Source organism: Polypterus senegalus, chromosome 9, assembly GCF_016835505.1.
Source record: "Polypterus senegalus isolate Bchr_013 chromosome 9, ASM1683550v1, whole genome shotgun sequence".
Classification (NCBI taxonomy): domain Eukaryota; kingdom Metazoa; phylum Chordata; class Cladistia; order Polypteriformes; family Polypteridae; genus Polypterus; species Polypterus senegalus.
The window spans coordinates 129670715-129691950 of record NC_053162.1 but is presented as its reverse complement, the minus strand read 5'-3'; the positions used below and the strand labels follow the sequence as shown (position 1 = coordinate 129691950).

At 38.0% G+C, this 21236-nt stretch overlaps 1 protein-coding gene across 1 annotated transcript in view; it reads right to left on the bottom strand.

The window, feature by feature from the left end:
- Positions 1 to 13500, bottom strand: part of LOC120535783 (aryl hydrocarbon receptor-like) — a 95623-nt gene extending 82123 nt beyond the window's left edge. Inside the window, exon 1 of the mRNA XM_039763843.1 lies at positions 13140 to 13500. The gene's annotated coding sequence lies outside the window, so the exon portion shown is untranslated. The remainder of the gene's footprint in view (positions 1 to 13139) is intronic.
- Positions 13501 to 21236: the final 7736 nt, after the last annotated feature.

The following is a 21236-nucleotide window of genomic DNA, read 5'->3' as shown; positions in this document are numbered from 1 at the left end:
TGGCTCTGAGATTTGTTGATTGTCTTTGCAAAATCTATTCTAGTGGGAAATGGCTAACGATTTAATATGAATAGCATATCAAGATCTCCTTTGTTGTCTAATGTTATCTAGGGAAGATGTACTACATTACCTTTCTTGGATGCATCCTTCTTTCAACAGTAATTCAGGCGGTGGAATTACTTTAGAATATTGTAAGCTGATGCTTTCATCTTCTGCACGATCACCACCAACTGTTTCAGCATAGTCTATTGATACGCATTTAACTAATTTGCAGTGTAAACAAGCAACAATTTTTATGTCAAGTCGTTTGACTTCATCGTTTCTCGGTTTTAGGATTGCCCGTGTACTCATTTATTCTGTTGATATCCCTTTGGGATGAAATTCATCAATAAGATTTGGATATAATACGTCTTCTTTAATTGGGAACTTAATCTGAGGAAACTATAAACATTTATAACAGCTGAGAGAGCAGGAAACGTATCTGTCAAAAGCATTCACACGAATGAGAGGTGAGAGGACCGTGTGTGTGCTTGAATATAGTTGAGAAGAGGGTGTGACTTGAAACAATCTCATGTCAAAAGTCTTGTCTCGCGGGACTTGAAAAAATCTTCAAAAAAGTCTTGTTTCGTCACAGGATTTTTTTTATACAATAGATAGATAAGGTTGTGCTGTGCTAGAGTCTGCTTTGGTAACACTAAGTAAGAGGTAGGAATGTATCTTAAACTGGATGTCAGTTCATTTCAAAGCTGTGTTTAGAATACGTGAGGAAATCAGAATAACCAGAGAAAGGTTGATTACAAACTGACCAATACTTTTATTTCCGAGATTAAATGTTTCTCTGATTAAACGTTTTTACGTTAATTTTCCAAGTAATTATATTTTGTTTTGTATATTGTTTAAGTTCAAGTCCACTTTGCTGGTATGGGTATAACATACTTATACAAGAAATAATCATGCATTTGTCAGTATTAGTGGCCTTTCAATAGTCTTATACAGGCCTTGAAGTGGGGCAGTTTTGTTCTATCCCACTGTTGGAAAGTCCAAAGGGGACAAACTACAAGTCACTATTCAGTCTCATTTTGGTGTTTTGCGCCACAGAAAACTTGAAGGCAAGCCACCCCCCTCTCTTCAAACAAATGTTAGTAGACTGCAAATCTCAAAACTCACACTTAATAGGGTACTGGCACTAACGCATATCCACTTTAAGAACTGTGGATATTAACTGTGCCTTGATTATCTACTGGTGGAAATTTTGATAGTACATTGTGTGACAATTGAAAATGGAAAAGAGTGACCATACAGGCTGGCTGATGTCTCACCACCCCCTGAAATGCCCAAGTGCTGAACCAAGATGTAATGTGGCCAAAGAGTATGAACCCTGTAGAGGCTGGTGTGTATAGGTCAGGGGTCTCTAACCTTTTTTCCCCTGAGAGCTACTATGTTTTCTAACGTTTATTCTCATATCTTTTTTCAACTGAAGCTGTATAAGCTTGTTTTGCCTGAACATTTACAAAATGTTCACATTTTGCATTTAAACATTACAAAAAATATTTAGTTCACCTGCAAGTGCATTTTGTATGTCTGTATGCATTTTCTAGTGCAGGGGTCCCCAACCCCCAGTACGTGGCCCACTACCAGGTCGTAGCTGTCTGACAGCTGGGCCGGGAGACTCACTCAGTGAAGGGCTACAGCAAAAAGGCTGCTCCCCTTCACTGAGGACACTTTTCAGAACGCTAGGCGGGCGGGGCTTTGCAGTGGCGCAGAGAGGGGAGAGAGACCGAGGTGAGACAGTATTACAACAAAGTATTTTTATGTTTCCAACAGTTTCCCCATATGGCATGAATCTATAGAAATCTCATTACTACAAAGTACAATCAGCAGTAGATACTTTCATTACTAAATGCTTGAATGAATCATCCACAGAGCAGTTAGTTCTGTGGTTGCAGTTCAGTTGTGCACATTTGCACAACGATCCCCAAACAGAAACATTGTAAAAAAATGTTCTTTCTTCGAACTTTCCTCGTACTGTTTTTTTGCTGTTTTTGTTTTCTGTGTTTTCAGTGATACCTTTTGCTTATTGCTCGTCAACATTTGAAAAACATCCATTGTAATTTAACTCACTGTCACCCTTCTACAGAAATGGCAGACACGAAAAAACGATAACAGTGTTAATGCTTGTGATATGCATTGCATCTGTCATTCCAACAGATTGCACATGTCTTTGTTATATGCAAAAAAGAAAAAAAATCTCGGGTTGCAAACGTATGCTAACTGCTACATTTGAAGACGGTGAAAAAGCTATTTTTATGTGGTTCAGTGATGGTCCTTCAAGAAACATTCCTATTAATGTGGCACTCATTCAAGAAAATGTGTGTTTTTTAAACTCTCTTGGGACCTCTGTCAACGGGACAATACGCTGTGAGCCTGCTGTTTAACTGCCCCGGCAATGGACAAACAACCTTACACAGATGCTGCAATCGCGATTCGGGATGCACTTCAGTGTGTCGTTCCCGTTGGGTGGGGGAGATCCCAAAAGAGTTCAGAAAACTCACAATATGAAGAAGAAGAAAATGATTATTTGGCTTCTGGTTGATAACTGTGCTGCCCGCAACATACTTCCACATTCAGATAATGTTAGCGTTAAATTCCTCCCGCCCAATTGCACAGCAGTACTTCAGCCATTCGGTTTGGGCATTATTCGCACCGTGAAAGTGTATTACCGCAAGGAAATGCTGAGAAAAATTCTCGTCAGCATAACTTGTAGGGAGGAGGAGATTAAAATTAACACAAAAGAAACTATTGAAGCTGCTTCCATTTCCAACATCCTATCTTTGTGAGGCAGTGTTTTCTTCAGTGACAGCAACCAAAACAAGATTACAGAGTAGACTGAACATAAGCAACAACTTTGCGTGTCACTGTCTTCCATCAGCCCCAGATGGGATCTTCTGGTTGCAGTAAAACAAGTTCAGGGCTCCCACTGATTCTGCATTACGGTAAGCTGTATAATGTCTATTACGATATTATAACTTAATAATAATAGAAATGTAATGTAAATTGTGTATAAAACTGCCCTACGAACCCACCCCTAAAAGTCCTCCCCACCCCTGCACCGGTCCCTGGAAAAATTTGCTTCTAGTAAAGCGGTCCTTGGTGTCAAAAAGATGGGGGACCACTGTTCTAGTGTATCTCACACTATTGAATTAAAACATGAATGCTGTCATAACAAAACAATGCAATTACAAACACACAGATATTACTTATTCATTTGTCATTTTGTTACATGTCACCGCTTCACTACACAAGAGTATTCACATGTCCAATTGCATGTGTGATGTGCCTTTTAGTTAGTGAGATGACTGGCACTGCATGGTGTTAACAAAAGAGGTGTATGGTGGAGTGTAGCCACTCTTATGGAGTCATTTAAATGTTCCTTTGTCAGTCTTGTTCTGAACTTTGATTTCATGACATTCATGTCAGAAAACGCAGACTAACAGAGGTATGTAGATCCAAACAAAGCAGACATATTTAGAAGTGCTTGGTGAAGATTCTTATAGTTATCTGGCTCTACTAAGCTCCAGAAATGCTGAGTATGCTGTTGAGACTTTAACAGCAACATTATTTTGAAGGTTTACTAATATATAAAATATAAAATCCAATGTCTGTCTGTCTGTGTGTCTGCTTTTCACAAGAGAACTACTTAACGGATTTAGATCAAGTTTTTTTCTATAATTTGCTTGAACATTCCAGTTGATTTTGCGACTTCTCTCATTTGGCTGTGTATCATAGTTTGTTTGCGGTACTGATTTATTTGCACAAATCCAAGAAACACACAGCAGGCTGAGGGAAGGGGCCTTCCTCACTCACTCACCAGCTTTGGGGCGTGTTCCTTAACTCCGCTTAGCTAACAAACTTTGTTTGATATTTAAAATAAAGTTTTAATTAGGTCTTGATGAGTTTGAGTCTGGATATTCTCTTAAGTGTATGCCACTTTGAAAAGAAAGATTGCAATTCTGACTGTGGATTGTGATTTTGTATTAAAAGGATTGCGATATTATTTTTTGGAAAGATCGTCCACCCCTAATTTGACTAATCAAGTTTTCAAATTTATGTAGGATTCATTAACCCTTTGGCGAGCTACTGGTAGCTCGCAAACACCATGTTGGAGACCCCTGCTATAGGTGGAAACACAAAGGTGTTCTTTAGAAGCTGAAGGAAGTAGTTTCATTGTTGGGCCTTCTTGGTTACAACCAGGAAATGTTGTGCCCATTACATGCTGCCAGTGTTGGTGACTTCCAAAAATCTCGTGGTACTGATCCTCTCCACACTATCCTTCAGATGTAGATGGCATTGTGATCTAAGTAATGGTCATAATGATATCATAGTAGGTACTACAGGAACTCAGAGAATCTATGCATCAAAAACTCTTTGAGACCAGTAAGTAGCCTCAACACAGGAACTGTGAGTTCATGCCTGGTATAATGGTCAAGGTTCTGGTAAATAGAAAGAAGAATGAAAGGGTTTGGTCTTTGCCTTCACACTCTTATACGTTCACTGGCAACATCAGGTGCAAGGTAGAGTTTAACCTTGCAGTGGGCATAAGGCCAGTTTATAGTCACCTGTTAATTTAATCTGCAAAGCTTTGGTAAAGAGGGGAGACCATGCAGCTTCATCTACTGTAGATCGTGACTGAGCTGATCTGATTTCTGGAGCTGTAGGTGGAGTGCAAAATACAGCACCACAATGCTGCCCAATCAGCAAATACTGTAGAATAAAAGGAAATAAAGGTGGCACAGTAGTAGTGCTACTGCCTTGTGGTGAGGAGACCAGGGTTCATGTCCTGGATGGAGTTTGCATGTTCTCCCTGTGTCTGTGTGGGTTTCCTCCCACTTTCTGAAGATATGCAGGTTAGGTGAATTAGCTAAGCTAAACTGGCCCTAGTGTGTGTTAGAAATGTGTATGTTCACACTCCAACTGGCCCTATTGTTTTTGGGTGTGTGTGTGTGTGTGTGTATCTGTGTGTTTGACCAGCACCCCTGGATTAAGTGGGTTAGGAATGACAAAAGGAAATAAACATATTAAAATACAGTATACTCTGTAAAAAAACATTCAGAGCTCCTCACATTAACATATTTTAGTGTTGCTGCTCATTCTGGATAAGAATCCAATAAAGTTTGGCACAATTTTCACCAGCTCTCCTTGGCAAATTTGTCAGTGCAGTCAAGTTATTCAATTTTAGATATATTTCAGTTTCTGATTCATATTTATGGCTCGGAGTGTGATCAGACCATTTGAGGATGTTTCTCTTATGTTGGCGAACCACTCCACTGTAACTTTGGCCTTGTATTTTTGGATCATTCTCCAAATATGAATAAATGAAACAGGATTTCTTTAAGAATTTGACCACATTTTGATATATTCCCATGTTTCCAAACAGCAGCTAAAGAGAAATATCACATTGTATGTTTAAGTGTAACAGGGCAACTTGGGTTAAATGGTAGACTCACATCATGCAAAAATTTAAATGGAGCGTGCTCAGAAAACCTTTTCCATAGTCTGAACCATCCAAGGAGGTACAAATCCATCTCCATAACTTATTGTGGCCAAGTTCACAAAGACAAACTTGGGTTGTGCACATCTAAGTTTTCTAGAACAAAAACCCTTTGTGAAGCCAAACACTTCTAACTGACTGCAAATCACCACATTTTAAAAGTGTTCACAGTCTTATATAACTCTTTATCGAATGTTGTCAGCCTCTGACTATTTCTTTGATCCTACTTGATTCTATTCTTGGACATACTGTCGAAATTCACAAGTATAGTATTTAATTAGACAGGGAGGCAAAGGGTGTTCCTATCTTTAACTGCATTGGCACACTATTTGAAAGGTATTTACTGTATGTCTCTAATTCCACTGAGCTATCATGTAAAAGGTGCTTGTGTCCCTGTGCATAGTGGGTACACAAATGGTTGTTACCACGATAAACCATCCCAAAAACTCCCATGGTGTGTAACATTAACCAGCACAAAGGTTTCCTCAGCACCCAATACTAGGATTCTCGGTTTGATTTTGCATGGTTGTTTTCTCCGACTGACTGACTGGTCTTTCAAACAAAACATTTTTTTCTGGCTATAGTGATTGATTTTTGGGTTAGAGTTCTTATCTTTGGTATTGACCTTAACCTGTTTTCTGACAATGTCTTTTCTCTTTATCCCATTTTCAAATGTTTACTGTCTCTCCTTGAGTCAGTAAAATAGATGGATGACAGCAACTCATGTGCCTAATTATAGTAAATAGTCCAGCAAGGGGATTCCTGTCTTGAGTTATACTGCATAATTGAGCGAGGGATGTTCTTTTCTCTCCCTACCCCCATACTTTCAAGAATCCTGATTTCCTCAGCCAGCCACCGAATGGTCACTGCCAAATGCAACCAGGATACAGAATTCAATTTTTTTTTTTATTCAAATATTTAACTTACATTTATTTAGCATTATTATTTCATGTTGATCATTTTAGCTTTGGATCATTTAGCTTGTCTTTTATCTGTTGAACTTGGGGACCCTGACATTATTTCCCTTACCATATAAGTTATTCAATGCCTTAGTACAAGGCAGGTTATGACATACAGAGTGTTGAGGAGTGATAAGCACTGGGAAATGAATAGAATAGCAAGAAGCAGGTTCAAAAATAGAAAGCATGGGTCAAATGTAACAGGAAGTAAAACCAAACTAAGCAGCCAGGACCAAAAGGTGAGACAAAACCAAAAGTCAAAAAGTGTTCAAAACCAGAAAATCAAAACCGGACACTGGGACCTACTTAGAAATAAGCTAATTTTCACTAACAATAACCTGAATGTACAATAATGATATGACTCACATGATGCCACAAGTATGACATTGTGATCAGGTGTCCAATACCAAAGTTCACATAAACAATGAAAATCAAGACTTTGAAAAATGTGATTTTTAAAAAATGTAATTCAAAATTGTGGATAATAATAAACAGTATTGATCAATCTGGTGTACGTGACAAAAGCCATGCAGACCCTGTCTTGTCCATAGTGCACATGACAAGTGCAACTTCTTGTTTCTCCTAACGAACAAAAAACCACAAGTGACCAACTGATGAACTAAAAACAAAATGTAAAACAAAGATCCTTCACATGTAAAAATCCTTATGAACATGAAAATCTATGTGTAGTAATGCATGCAAACTATGGGCATTACCTACTGCTCTCTCATCTATGCATTTCTTTTGAGTTTGAACGTTTTTGTAAGTTCTGTTGATTTTCTGTTTTTTAGAAATTTTGCACTACTCTCGGTTTATAATTCTTTTTTTTGGGGGGGTTTGGTTGTGGTCACTTTTTTGGTTGCTACCATGAGGGAACATTTAATTATCCTTTTTGAACATTTTTGTATACATTTTGTTAATGTTAATTAAGGGTTCTTTAAATCCTAGGGCCAAGGTTTTTCTTAGTTCCCTACTTTGATGGTGTCGATCACAAATCTGATTTAGAGTTTCTGGGCCAAATATACTTTATGTTTCCATGCACTCTTGGAGTTCATGGCCTAGTTTCTGAAACTGAAACCTCTTTAGAGTTTTCTGAACCTATGCTTGGTGAAATATATTTGGGATCTCTTCTTTCATTTTTTATTTACGCAAGTCACAATTCCATTGTAGCAACCTAATATAGCAGACAACTCACTTGCTGTATTGAAATTCATCCTGTGTAACCATTCTAGTTGCCGGCTAACTGCCAACACTACATTTTTTACCCAGTAAGCATTAAATGAGAGTTACCACGAGGTTAAGTTGCAAAATGTACCATTTCAGACTATTTGCTTCATGTTTTACATTATGTAGGAGGACTTTTGATATTATGATGAGGAGCCACAATTCCTAAAATCTTGAGTTTTTGCACTTATCATTTTCTTATAAAACTGTATTATTATTTTTAATTAGAATAACTCCACAACAATTTATTCCTCTCAACCCTTTATAAGATTCAGTTACTGACATATTTTATTTCCTTGGATGAGAATGTTGCAAAGACACAGCCCCAGTCAACATGGTGGTATGAATGCTACTTTCAGGGTCCTGGTAGCCTGTTTATCTTTGTGTTAAATCTCTGATATAATTTAAACAATTAGTAGTAAAGGGAGCCACCATGGTAAGAGTTTAAAATCAGGTCATCAAATTCATTCTTTTTCACAAGTACAGTATGAGCACTGATAAAACAGGAGTCCATGTGTCTGACTGGCTTTGGTAACGGCATGTCACAATCTCAGCGCTTTTTAACTAATCAGCCAGTTCATCTACATAACATCATGTTGTTCAAAGAATGCAGGCAGCCAGGACCTTATCTGCCTTCTTGCACTTTACTTGCAAGCGATAGAAAACATGTTAGCCACATAAAGAAAATAAAAACGTAACCCTTTCGGTGTTACTTTTGAAGACACATGAAAGATTTTTTTTTTTAGTATATTGTTTTTATTTTAATCCTGGCTCTGGAATAAATTAGTTCATCCATCCATCCATCCATCCATCCATCCATGCATGCATTAAAACAGCTTAAAGCACTTTCAGGTCATGCAGGGGTCTATTATAGGAGACCCTATTTCAGGGGCCCTGTCATGATGGTCTGCTGGCTGAAATGTTTTCCTGCTTTTGAATAAATTTTCTCTTCGTTTTGTTTCCATGAAAATAAATTTAATTGTTTTAGGTCTTTTAATTGCTCTGTTGAGGACATCAATTTATTCGTGTTGCTTTTTTGTATAATGGATGCTTTGCTGTTATACATGGGTGCTGTGCATGCATCAGTTCATGACATATCAGTCACTCATTTACCAACCCACTATATCCTAACCCAGGGTCATGGGGGTCTGCTGGAGCCAATCCCAGCCAACACAGGGTGCAAGGCAGGAACAAACCTTAGGCAGGGCTCCAGCCCACCGCAAGGCACGCACACACACAAACACACCAAGCACACACTAGGGACAATTTAGGATCACCAATGCACTTAACTGCTTGTCTTTGGACTGTGGGAGGAAACCCACGCAGACACGGGGAGAACATGCAAACTCCACGCAGGGAGGACCCGGGAAGCAAACCCAGGTCTCCTTACTGCGAGGCAGCAGCGCTGACAAATCAGATTCCTACTTATTTTAGGGTGACAGGGTGCAGGAATTCACGATCAGTATTCTAAATAAAAATAAAGTAAAGACTCTTTCAATCCAAGAGAATGACAGAAAAATGTTTTGGTTTATGACTTCTGCTATTAATTTATTCTTTCCCTGACTGTGAGATTTGGTTTCTCCATTAGACAAAACTTCACAAGATTGATCGAGCTGTTTCTTTCTTTAAAGGTAAACATAAGCCAAATGTTTTTGTTTTCCTCGAGAGACATTTTCATTGGTAATCAGACTCCTGCACATACCACATTCTCACAAACTGGGTCAGTCTTCAGCTAACCTAACTTGCCTATCTTTGGGATGTGAGAGGGAAATCAGAGAACAATGAAAAAATGTTAAACAAACCCAGAGAGGAAATCTAAACTCTATACATGTAGTGACTTATGCCAGATACAATCAGTGTGTTGCACAGTTTGTTCCACCATTCTTTCATTCATTTGTACATTTTTATAAAAGTTCAATCTTACACTCTCCGCTCTCTGTTGCAATCCAAAACAGAACAAAACGGGTGTATGTAGCCTGTTCTGGTAAGACTAGGGGGTAAAATTGGAAGCAACCCCAGATGGAATCCTAGCTGATTGTCTGCCTCAAGCATGCATTCACACCAGCTAGTAGAAAAAAAAATGTGAATCAAATAAATTACATGTCCAGAGAAAACCCACACAAACATGGAGGATCTTCACACACAAGGCAACTGAGCTTGAAAGATGGAAGTGGGTAGCACAGTGAGCGGCTGAACCAGGCCAAGGAGATGCCCACGTAACACCTGGTTGCGGCAGGCAGATAGTCTTTTCTGGAGGGTGGTACAGGACTACGTGTCTGTCTGGGGGGGTTGCCAGCTGGGATCCCGAGCTGTTTTGTCGAGTGGCGAGTGCAGCAACATGCTACACCAGTGTATGCTCGCCAACCTGACCGGACTTTACAGTCCAATATACTTCTGCATTGTTTCATTGTTACTTCAGTGTAATTTATTCAAGTAAATAACTTACATTTTGGTAAAGCAACTCCTATTTGAATGTTGTAAATTATTGTAGCATTACAGTAACATTTTCTGAAAGATTCTATTCATATTAGACCACTTATTATTTTACATAACTCTTCATTCAGTTTTCATGCTTTGTATTACAGGCAAATTGTCATGATACTTATAAATTACTGGATTTGCAAAGTTTGCTGACATTTAAAGAAAACTGCACTCATTACAATGTCCAGTTTAATATAATAAAAACAAACCCAGTGGTTAGATTTCTTCACCCACATTGTCTCCATGAGAAGTAAAGGCTGCTTTGTGATGCGGGGTATAACCCTGCCGCACCTAGAGAAAAGACGCCAACTTATTTTAACTTTCCTTCCCACTATTCAAGGGCGTGGAATCGCCAGACACAGCTTACAGTGTTGACCCCCACCACCGCATAGCCCTCTTACAGTTTGCAACTTTTTAAAAAAATAAGCACATGTAGAATTATCTGCCACGTAAAATACCCCAGAAAATTTAGGGGAAAAATCTGAAAAATACTATACTTTCCTCAGGCCAATATTACTCAAAAGTTATATTGTTAAAAAAAAACTACAAATACTTAAAGTCAACAAGAATGATCGTTTTGAGCTAAATTCTATATACATCTACCTTATATTAAAATGACTTTTGCAAATTAATGTTTGAGTGCTGCGGTGGGTTGGCACCCTGCCCAGGATTGGTTCCTGCCTTGTGCCCCGTGTTGGCTGGGTTTGGCTCCAGCAGACCCCCGTGACCCTGTGTTCGGATTCAGCGGGTTTGAAAATGGATGGATGGATGGATGTTTGAGTGAAACAGGTTTATTCTTTAATAAGTTAGTCACAGAGTTTTAATTCATCATCATCATGAGTTTACAGCAATACAACTATCATCTATAAAATAATCTTACACATTTAAACAGTTACTTGAAACTGGCAGCTAAAACACTGCTTCCTTTTTTTTTCTTCACATTCCTGCATAACTTAGTGTTTCCTGTCTAAATGTTTGGGCTGACCTCCACCATCTTCGCCATAGCACCTTCAAGTTGTTGTTTTAGTCCAATTCAATATTTTGATCAAATCACTTTCTTCTGAACTAATTGTGTTTCTTTATAACTCGATGCAATATACTGTAATTGTGTTATAGGTTCAGACATTAATTTATTAAACTGAATTCACATTATCTGTGTTATTATATGCAGTAGAGGCTCATTCTTTTTTCAGTGTTATTTGCAATTTAAAAAACTAAGCTACAGAAACAAATACATATTTCACATAAAAACATCAAATATCTCCTTAAAGTATTATTCAGTAGTGACAGCTGTGCTATATTGTAAAGTGTGATTTACAGTGTATAACCCATAGTGGGTGAGAATAACAAATTTATACTCTACTCACTCACTCACTCACTGAAATCATTGAATGAATTTATATTAGTTATGCCACACACTTGGTCAAATAGTGTTGATTTAGCATATGATAGAAACAAGTTTAAAAATATCCACTGGATTTGATTAAATTAATTAAAACCCACACATTGATGACTTTAGCAATTACAAAATGATTTTTTTTTAAGATTATTTTAAGTTGTTCAGAATTATAACGGGCAATTAACATTAAATTTGTCGTTTATATTGCATTTAGACAAACAAATAAGAATTTGGAAGACTTCTGGAAATTAGTTGGAACGACTGCAGCTTTTCTGTAATGTTAGCATTCATAAGTAATTGTATATAAGGCAAAGAAACAGATACCTTTCGTGATTAGAGTGGGCAACTAATTTGCCATTGTGTATTAAATCAGCCTTCACAACCAGACAGAACTCATGGAATTCGGAAAAAAAAAGATAAAATTAATCAGTGTGCTGAAGTTTTTAATTTTCTTTCCAAATTCTTTCCAGCTGTACAAAGGTGAACAACAGCGCAACAAAGGGGGCGGATTTTATGCAAATAGGATAGTCACGTGCACAAATGTGTTCGTCTGAATCAAAGTAATTCAACTGTGTATAATGTGCATACCATGTTCCGAGTATTAAATAAGTGCTATTTTGTGTAAAATTAACTTAGAATAGGTGAGAGATGAATACAATGCCCACCGCTACGCTTCAGTTAAATTAAAATAATTTAGCGATTTTGTTTCAACATGATTTAACAATGTGACATCTAAGAGAATTATGTCAACGTAACGTAGAAAAAGCAACGTAATATTAAACATGTTTATTTCTGTTATATTAAATAAAGTGAGCAACGACGTTAGCTTGTTAGTTTTTGTGAGTATAAAGCTGAATAATTTAAAATGGTATAGTGTGATTGTTTAAATTAAATATTGTGTAAATATGCCCATTAATCTCAAAAAGTATGTAATCCAATAGAAGGCAGCTGAGTCAGAGCTTGATGCCAGGCAGGAGCCAGCCGTGGATGTAGGCTGACAGTCTGTCCTGCACACGCCAACACCTCGTCAAACCGCATCGCTTTCGGCTCGCCAATTCACCTCCTCTGCACGTGTTTAACATTTTTTTCTATGTGTGTAATATATAAATTAGAATACCTGCCAGGTGATTTGTTGGCGAAACGAACTGAAGCACTCGTATTCAATCTCTATTTGAGTAAGACTATTGAGTGATAAGGACTAACAAATTCAAATTGCCGAATGCGATCATGCAGATAGTGCCAGTGTCCGAGCTTTTCTCAGACAAATCATGTGTTAACACTAAGGGATGGACGAATTCCCTGATTTACATCCATTTAATGCACGTATCGCCACGATATCATTTCGATTTGTTATGTGACAAACGACTTGACTACTTGTTGAGAAACTCAAGCTGAAATGTTTCAGGCACTGGTTTAGATCACACTACTGTAGTTTACAGAGATGCGATATAATTCGGCGCTGTTAGGTGTATATGGGCAGAACTCAGAACAAGCAATCGAAGGTCAGATTAGAGCTTTGAAAACTTACCCACTCGATGGGAAGCTATTTCACAAACGCTGAAAATTCGAATCCAGCATCCAGCTTAACAGATTCCAGTTTTTCCTTAATTACGTGTTCACGGATTGTAATTAAAAATCCAAATAGTAAGGATTTCTTTTCCTTCTTCTTTCAATACTTGTTTCGCACTGCTGTCACCACACCTGCGAGGTTTCCTGTTACACCGGAGCCCTACACTTTCAGGACTTCCTGCTCAGCTACTTTGGTGGCGCGTATTCAAGCAGCAGCCATTCTGTAGGACATGAGACGCGGCGCACTTGATACGTCTGGAAAGGAGATGGCGAGAACCTGGAATTTAGTTTGTACTTGAAACCATAGCAACCCTTTCTAGTAAAATATCCCCATTCTTTCTAGCCAGGGGGGCACCACAGAAATTTTCCATTGCCGGATTTCTCATAGACCATATGGTCAGTCAGTCAGTCATTGTCCAACCCACTATATCCTAACACAGGGTCACGGGGGTCTGCTGGAGCCAATCCCAGTCAGCACTAGGCGCAAGGCAGGAACAAACCCCGGGCAGGGCGCCAGCCCACCATAGGGCACACACATATACACACCCACACACCAAATACACACTAGGGACAATTCAGGATCGCCAATGTACCTAACCTGCATGTCTTTGGACTGTGGGAAGAAACCCACGCTGGGACGACCCGGGAAGCAAACCCAGAGACCATATGGTGCAAAACAGCAAATAGTGCAGTTGAACCAGGTTCCACAAAAAGATCCCCCCACATTAAATGAAAGAAATACATGCATATATATATATATATATATATATATATATATATATATATATATACACAAAATACTAAAAATAGTAATAATAGAGGTTAATGATATACAGTATATTAACCTTGTGAATACAACAAAATTAGAATCGGGTATCTGCCACACGGTCCACCGAGGCTCAATTGATCGTTTTTTTCTTGGCCACATCAGCTGTCCCATTCAGTAGTGTGAGTGCACCTCATATACATGGGGGGCACTAAAATCTTTTAGGTGCTTAGGGGCTCTAAAGGTCTTAATCCGGCCCTGACTGTGGTAAATATGTTCTTTCATTTTTTTCCTGCTGTATACAGTCATTTGTCCTTCTGTGTAACATAGCACGTTAGCTTAATGATTGTTGTATAATATGTCTACAAAAACATTAAATAAAACATGAAAGACAGGAAAAGTGCCCATTTTTGTATATTAATGCAACCATACCTCTTAAACCTATAAGGCAACATTTTATTGTGTTTGGTATCTATGATGCCAAGCTGTAACAACATCAGAATGGATTAATAAATCTGTCATTAAGTTGTGTTGAAAATTCTGATGTACATAAATGATCATCATAAAATAAAATTTAAGGAATCCACAAGCCACTTTGAACAGATTTCTGGGAGCAGAGCTGGAAACATCAGGACTTGTAACACTCTGTAAGCTTAAGTTAATGTGCATAGAAAATTCTTGTGACAAGTAAATACTTAAAATACTTGACCAGAACCTTGGCTTAGTATTTATTAAGGTGTTTTTGGCTTTTAGTGTATTGCTGTTCAGTTACGATTGCTATTTACTGATTCTTATATAAAGTACAGTGGCAAGAAAAAGCCACCCTTCGGATTAACCTGATATTTTTGCATTAACTGGATATAAAAGGTGATCTAAATCACAAGAATAGACAAAAAATATGCTTAAGCTAATAACATGCAAATAATTATAATGTTTCATGCCTTTTTGGATACAGCCATCAGACACAGTGTGCTATGGAAATAGTTAGTGAACATTTGGATTTCCTAACTGGTCAAACCTCCTTTGGCAGTAATTACCTCAAAGAAGCAATTTAAGTAGCTGCAAATCAATCCTGCACAATGTTTAGGAGGAATTTTTCTTCCTTACAGAACTGTTCGTACTCTATATTTTGATGATGCCAACTTTCTTGAAATCATTCCAGAGCATCTCCATTGGGTTCAGGTCTGGACTCTGACTGGGCCTCAAAAAAGAGGATTTTCATTTTTTTGTTGTTGTTGTTTTGAAGCTGTTCTGTAGTAGAGTTACTTCCATGTTTAGGGTTAAGGTCCTGCTGCAAACACCTGACTTCTACTGAGTAGTTGAAGCTGAAACCTTGACAACCTTTAAGAACATTCTGGATGAGATACTGGGACAGCTAGATGGACTGAATGGTTGTCAAATTTGTTGTGTTCTTATGAGCTGAAGTTGCTGGATAACCTAACTACCCTGACATTATCCTGTAGGATACCTCAATAAACTTGGAATTTCATTTCCTCTTCAGTGATGGCAAGCTGTCCAGGACTCGAGGCACTAGTCCCAAATCTTGATGCTCCCTCCACCATACTTCATCAATGGGATGATGTTGTCCTGGTAGGCAATGTCCTTTAGTTCTGTCAGACAGTAGCCATCATATTTGCTCTAACTTCCAGCTGTTGCTGTCGAGCTGCAAATTTGTTTTTCATAAAATGTAAACAGCAAAAGATTTAAGAACTCTTTTATTCCTAGAGCTATAAGCATTATAAATTCTGTTACTTGTAGGGATGCTGCTAAATGTTAAATTCTGCATTTTTATTTTGTGTACTGTGTTGAAAGTAGTTATAGTTATTTGTAATGATCTTGAGTATGTGTTTATGCAATAACATTGATTGTCAAATGTTGTGTCTCTGTTTATATTTTGGATCTTTGCAACAATATCTTCTGTTTTTGTAATTTCCTACTCCAAACAAATTTCCCTGTGGAATAATAAAGTCTACCTAACCTAACCTAACGTTTTTTATGCCACATACTTGTATACTTCTGAATATTCTTCCTGAACATTTCATCAGTCCACAAAACATTTTCCAAGTACTTTGTAGTATTCTGAAGTGTCTATGTGGTCCTTGGCAAATTTCAAACATGAAGTGATGTTTTTTGGTTGGAGAGCAGCAGCTTCTTTCTTGCTGTTCTGCCATAGGACACCTAGACACCTGTCCTGTTCATTGTTTCTCTTGTGGTAGACTCAAGAACAGAGATGATGACTTGTTCCAATGATTGCTTCAAGAGTTTAACTGTTATGGATCTAAGGATCTTTTTATACCTCACATTATGGGTGGTGTCTGTCAAGTCATCTTTGCTGAGTGCCCACATCTAGGGAGAGTAGCCACAGAGCTAAATCATACACAATTTGTCTAACAGTGAATAAATAACTCTCTAATCTCATTGATATTACTTTGTAACCCTATATATCACTAGGGAAATCTTGAACAATTCTTGTTAATCAATTTTGCAACAGATGAGTCTTGTGAATAGCAAGCTTAGAAGGTTCTAATTTCTTTACAGGTCAAAATAGCTCTAAATCATACCTACAATCTTGTTTGATTGATTGGACTCCAGGTTTTCCAACTCCTGACTCCAGTAAGCTTTTGTTGAAGTAATTAGCCTAGGGTTTCACATGCTACTTCCAAACTACACTGTGAATGTTGGAATTATGTATTCAATATATATAGGAACAATAAACTAACATACTAACTGATAATGTACAATAATTTGTATGTTAATAGTTAAACCAGACTGTTTTCATTATTGTTACTTAGATGAAGATCAGACCGTGTTTTAAGACAAATTTACACAATATCTTCTGTTTCTGTACTTTCTTACTCCAAACAAATTTTCCACTGGGATAATAAAGTTTACCTAACCTAACCTAACCTTTTTATGCCACATATATTTCTGAATATTCTTCCTGAACAATTTAAATCTGCATGTGCGTCTGCTTCAGGGCTAAAGTAAGGTTAGGTAAGCCATACCAACCCGATCCAAGAGGAGGCACCGCTGCTAGCAGTCCTATTTTTTCCACCTGCAATACCAAGAAGAATCCCAGCAGAAACTGACCCCTCCTGTGGAACCCAGAGAATTCCCAGCCTCTTCCAGTCAGGACCAGATAAGAAAACATGTGTTTAGGGAGGGGTGGGTGTCATATTGGACCCAGACACCAAAGTGGAAGAAGATCCCTAGCTGCCAAGATAATATTGAGGGCCATTGTTAAGGCTAAGATGGCCAAGTTTTTTGTTCTGTTTACTTTAATTTCAATGTTTTTGTTTTTCTTTCATTAAACATGGTCAATCTGCTTGCTACCCAATGTTTATTGTTGGCTCCCTGACTCTTCCTGGCTGTGACAACATAAATATAGTTATTTCCAAAGGGTTAACATCATTGTCCTTGCCACTGCATACAGCAGCAGGTATGGCCACTGCCTCACACTTCTTGAATTATTCCCAGCTATGATGCCGTGTCCAGTGAGTTTATATGTCAGTTTGATTGACGCAGTGTGTGAAAGTGTGCCATACAACAAATTTACATTCAGTTCAGGGTTAGTTAGTATGGGGTGCTGCTACAACTCCCTTTGTCCTTAGTAAAAGCAAATTTGTGAAAATATTATCTGATCAAACAGTTAATTGAATCCGACTATTGCTTCACATGCTTGAAATTGCAGTTCTTGCAGCCATGATTTGATCTGAGAAAGTCAGACTTAGATAAAAGGATAGAGTATAAGGTTATTAAAAATGATTTCTAACTTTACATATTTACTTTTTTTGTGAAAACTTTAATTGTAGCTGAATTACCAATCCCATAGGAAATGACATTGGAGAAACACAAAAATGATTCAGTAGCAATTGAACAATCTCTGCCTATAATAATAAAAGGGCCTTCTGTCCATCGATGTCCTCTCTCCAAGTTTACCAAATCTAAAGACTGCACATATTAATAGCAGCCTAGTGTTACAGGCCTGGTGCAAGGCCCGAGTACTACTTTGCAACAATACATTGTGCTCCCAATGGGATTTTTTGATTGCCTTTTAATATATCTAATCTCCATTGCATCACCTCAAAAACAGAACCAAAGGCCCAAACCAACACTGTGCAGAAAATAAAAAAGTGTACTGACTTACAAGGTTGTGAACAGAAACAAGATGAATTTTAAATTGTTCAAATGTTCAAGAATGTAACTTTAAAAGACTGACAATTACAGACTGCATCCAAATATTTTTTTTTTGCCATGGCTTCCACTTTAGTCACATGACTTAATAATTAGTTTCATGTTCCAACGATCCTTTGTGTGAGGACGTAATTCCCAATTTCTGTCTTAAGTTCACTTTCTTTATTTTGCACTGGTGTCTTTATGTCATTACTACTGTATTTCACTATACAGGGGGTGGACAAAATAACAGAAGCAGCAAATTAAAACAGAGTATAACTATGAAGTGGCTAAATCACAGTTACAAATGCAGCTGCAAATATAAGACATGTAAGCGGATTGCGAATTAGCAGTTATTTATCAGCAATGAAAAACCTTTGATAATTAATACTTTTGAGTTTTTAAAGTTGTGTGAAATAGCTAACAGAATTCCAAAGAGGACATATAGTCAGTATGACAATTGTAGGTGCCTTGAGGTGAACAGTTCCAAAAATAATAACACTGCATGTTAATCATGGGTAAACTGCACTGGCAGAAAGAAACCACGGTAGACAAGTGAAGTTCATCAACACTTGACAGGATAGATGCTAGATGTCCTAGATATACAGCTTTATGAATTACATTAACCTCTATTCAGCCCTTCAAGCAGGTCCTCCAACTTGCAGGGAAAACTCAGGGGTTGGTGGCAGGTTGGCCACCCAGCCACTGTAAAAAACCTCACACTTTTCCATTCTATTTGAATTAGTGTGGTGCTGAGGTGTCACTAATTACATGGCTATGATCGGGTCCTAATTTGGGATCCTGAGGTGGTTCGTCATGTGGTGGGTGTGGCAAGCCTAACACAAATTGTACATCGTGAGCTTCACAAAGCAGGAATTCATGGAAGGGATTCCTTTCCAACAAGTTTTCTTCACTTACTGAAGATTTAGAGAAGACATGATTGAAGCGTTTAAAATGATGAAGAGAAATAGTACAGTGGATCAAGACCATTATTTTAAAATGAGTTCATTAAGAACACAGAGCATAGTTGGAAACTTGTTAAAGGTAAATTTCACACACACATTAGGACATGCTTCTTAAATCCTTCACACCTCTCCGCCAGCCCTTTGTCTTCTAAATGTGCTGATAAAGAGCAGCCGCTATTCCATCCCCACCAATTTAGAACGTGCACGAACTTCTCTCAGCTCATGCCTTGATTGAGTATCTGGGAGTGAAGTGGAGTTTTAGAGCGAAATAATAGATCGTTATTTGGAACACACGCATTTCATGTGTTCCGTTTCTACAGTAATCTGTGTCAACACATTGTTAAAACAGAAACTTTTTTATATTCTAGTAGTAGATGACAAAATGTAGGCATAAACTATATAATGTATGAAGCCTGAAGTCCAAATAGCAAAGAAACATTTTCACAAGAATAACACAATTGCATTTTTATTCAAACATATAACTGCAGAAACAAAAAGCCGCTTTAACATGCGACATTGACACAGTTTACTGTAACTGACTCTGTGGTTCAATTAATACAGCCCACGCTTGGGAATCAAGGGGTTGCGGTTCGATCCTGCGCCCTCCGTTTTGAGAAGTAAACTGCTCTTGTCTTACTGTTTTAGAATAAAAGCATACTTTTGATTTCAGTCTGTAACAGCCAGTGCAGTTTATGATCCTTGTAAAGGTTAGCTTTTTTTTTTTTTTATTCACTTTTCACTCTCTCAGTCGCGTTCAGAATCAATCCATACAACCCCATCTGACACGACTGTTTTTATGGAGGAATATTTCGGACAAAATGAAATAAATAAATAAATGCGTAAATAAATAAAAGTACTGTGAAATGTGAGCATAAATAAATAAATGTGTCATGAAATGAGAGCCTTAATAAATAAATATGTCATGAATGAGAGCATAAATAAATAAATGTGTCACGAAATATGTTTTCGTTGCTTATTTATTTATTTCATTTTGTCCGTAACGTTCCTGCAAACCGTCATGAAATACGGCTTGAAATAAAACTGTCACTTTCACTCGTCAAAGTTGAGAGGGCGGGCTCTAACACGCCCTCTATTTACTGATTGGTGAATCGATAGCACAAGAATTAATTAGAAAATGCTTACTACTGCCGATGAAATGGATTCTGCCGAAGATATTACGTATTTCAGAGAGAGAATTGAAGATTTATCGGAAGAAATTACAATGTTGGCGGCCCTTTTAGACTCCGATATAGATTAAACTGTTTTGAAATTATCGAAGAACAAGTGCACGTGTCGTAAATGTAGGAAGTACGGTCCTTGGGTGTGTGGAACTGTTAATATTTGAATGTGATGATTTCATATAGCACGGAATGAAAATCAGCACTTCTTAGCATTGCACCATGCAAGGTGTCGTATCAATCGCCTACTGTAACTTGCTTTCTTTTTTCTTCGGTTATACAGGTAGTTTTGAATAAAAGTGCACTTGTTTTGTTTGCGAAATAAAGTGTCTGCGTGCACTTTTCGTGGCATTACACGTGTATTTTTTGAGCATGCCCGTTTGAGCAGTATAAAAAGTATTGAAAAGTATAACAAAACAACGGGCAGATGGGGAGTGTCTGACGATTGCATATAGCGCCGAACTTACTGCTCTTTACTATTCTCTCCTCTGCGTGCCCTCGAGTACAAAAGAAACAGAATACAGACGCGCTATACTGTAGCTCTGCGTTGTACCACGATGCATACTAACGCCCCTGGTTCTGACACACAGACGCTGGCGAAGCTGCCTTCTTCGTATCTCACCGTCACTTGATTTTCTTTTATTCAGTTTTATTGAGTGTTCCTGCCAGTTCCCGCATGTTGCTGTATGCTGGATAGAGAGAAGTGTGTACACTGCTTCTTACAGGAAAAGGCGATGGAAAAAGTGCACTTTTGTTATACTTTTACACCAATATATGTTCCTGTGCTTGAACGACACGGGCAGATGGGGAGTGTCTGATGATTGCATATAGCGCCGAAGTTACTGGTCTTTACCATTCTTTCCTCTGCATGTCCTGTAGTACAAAAGAAAAAGCATACAGCAACATGCGGGGACTGGCAGGAACACTCAATAAAACGAAAAGCAAGTGACGGTGAGATACGAAGAAGGCAGCTT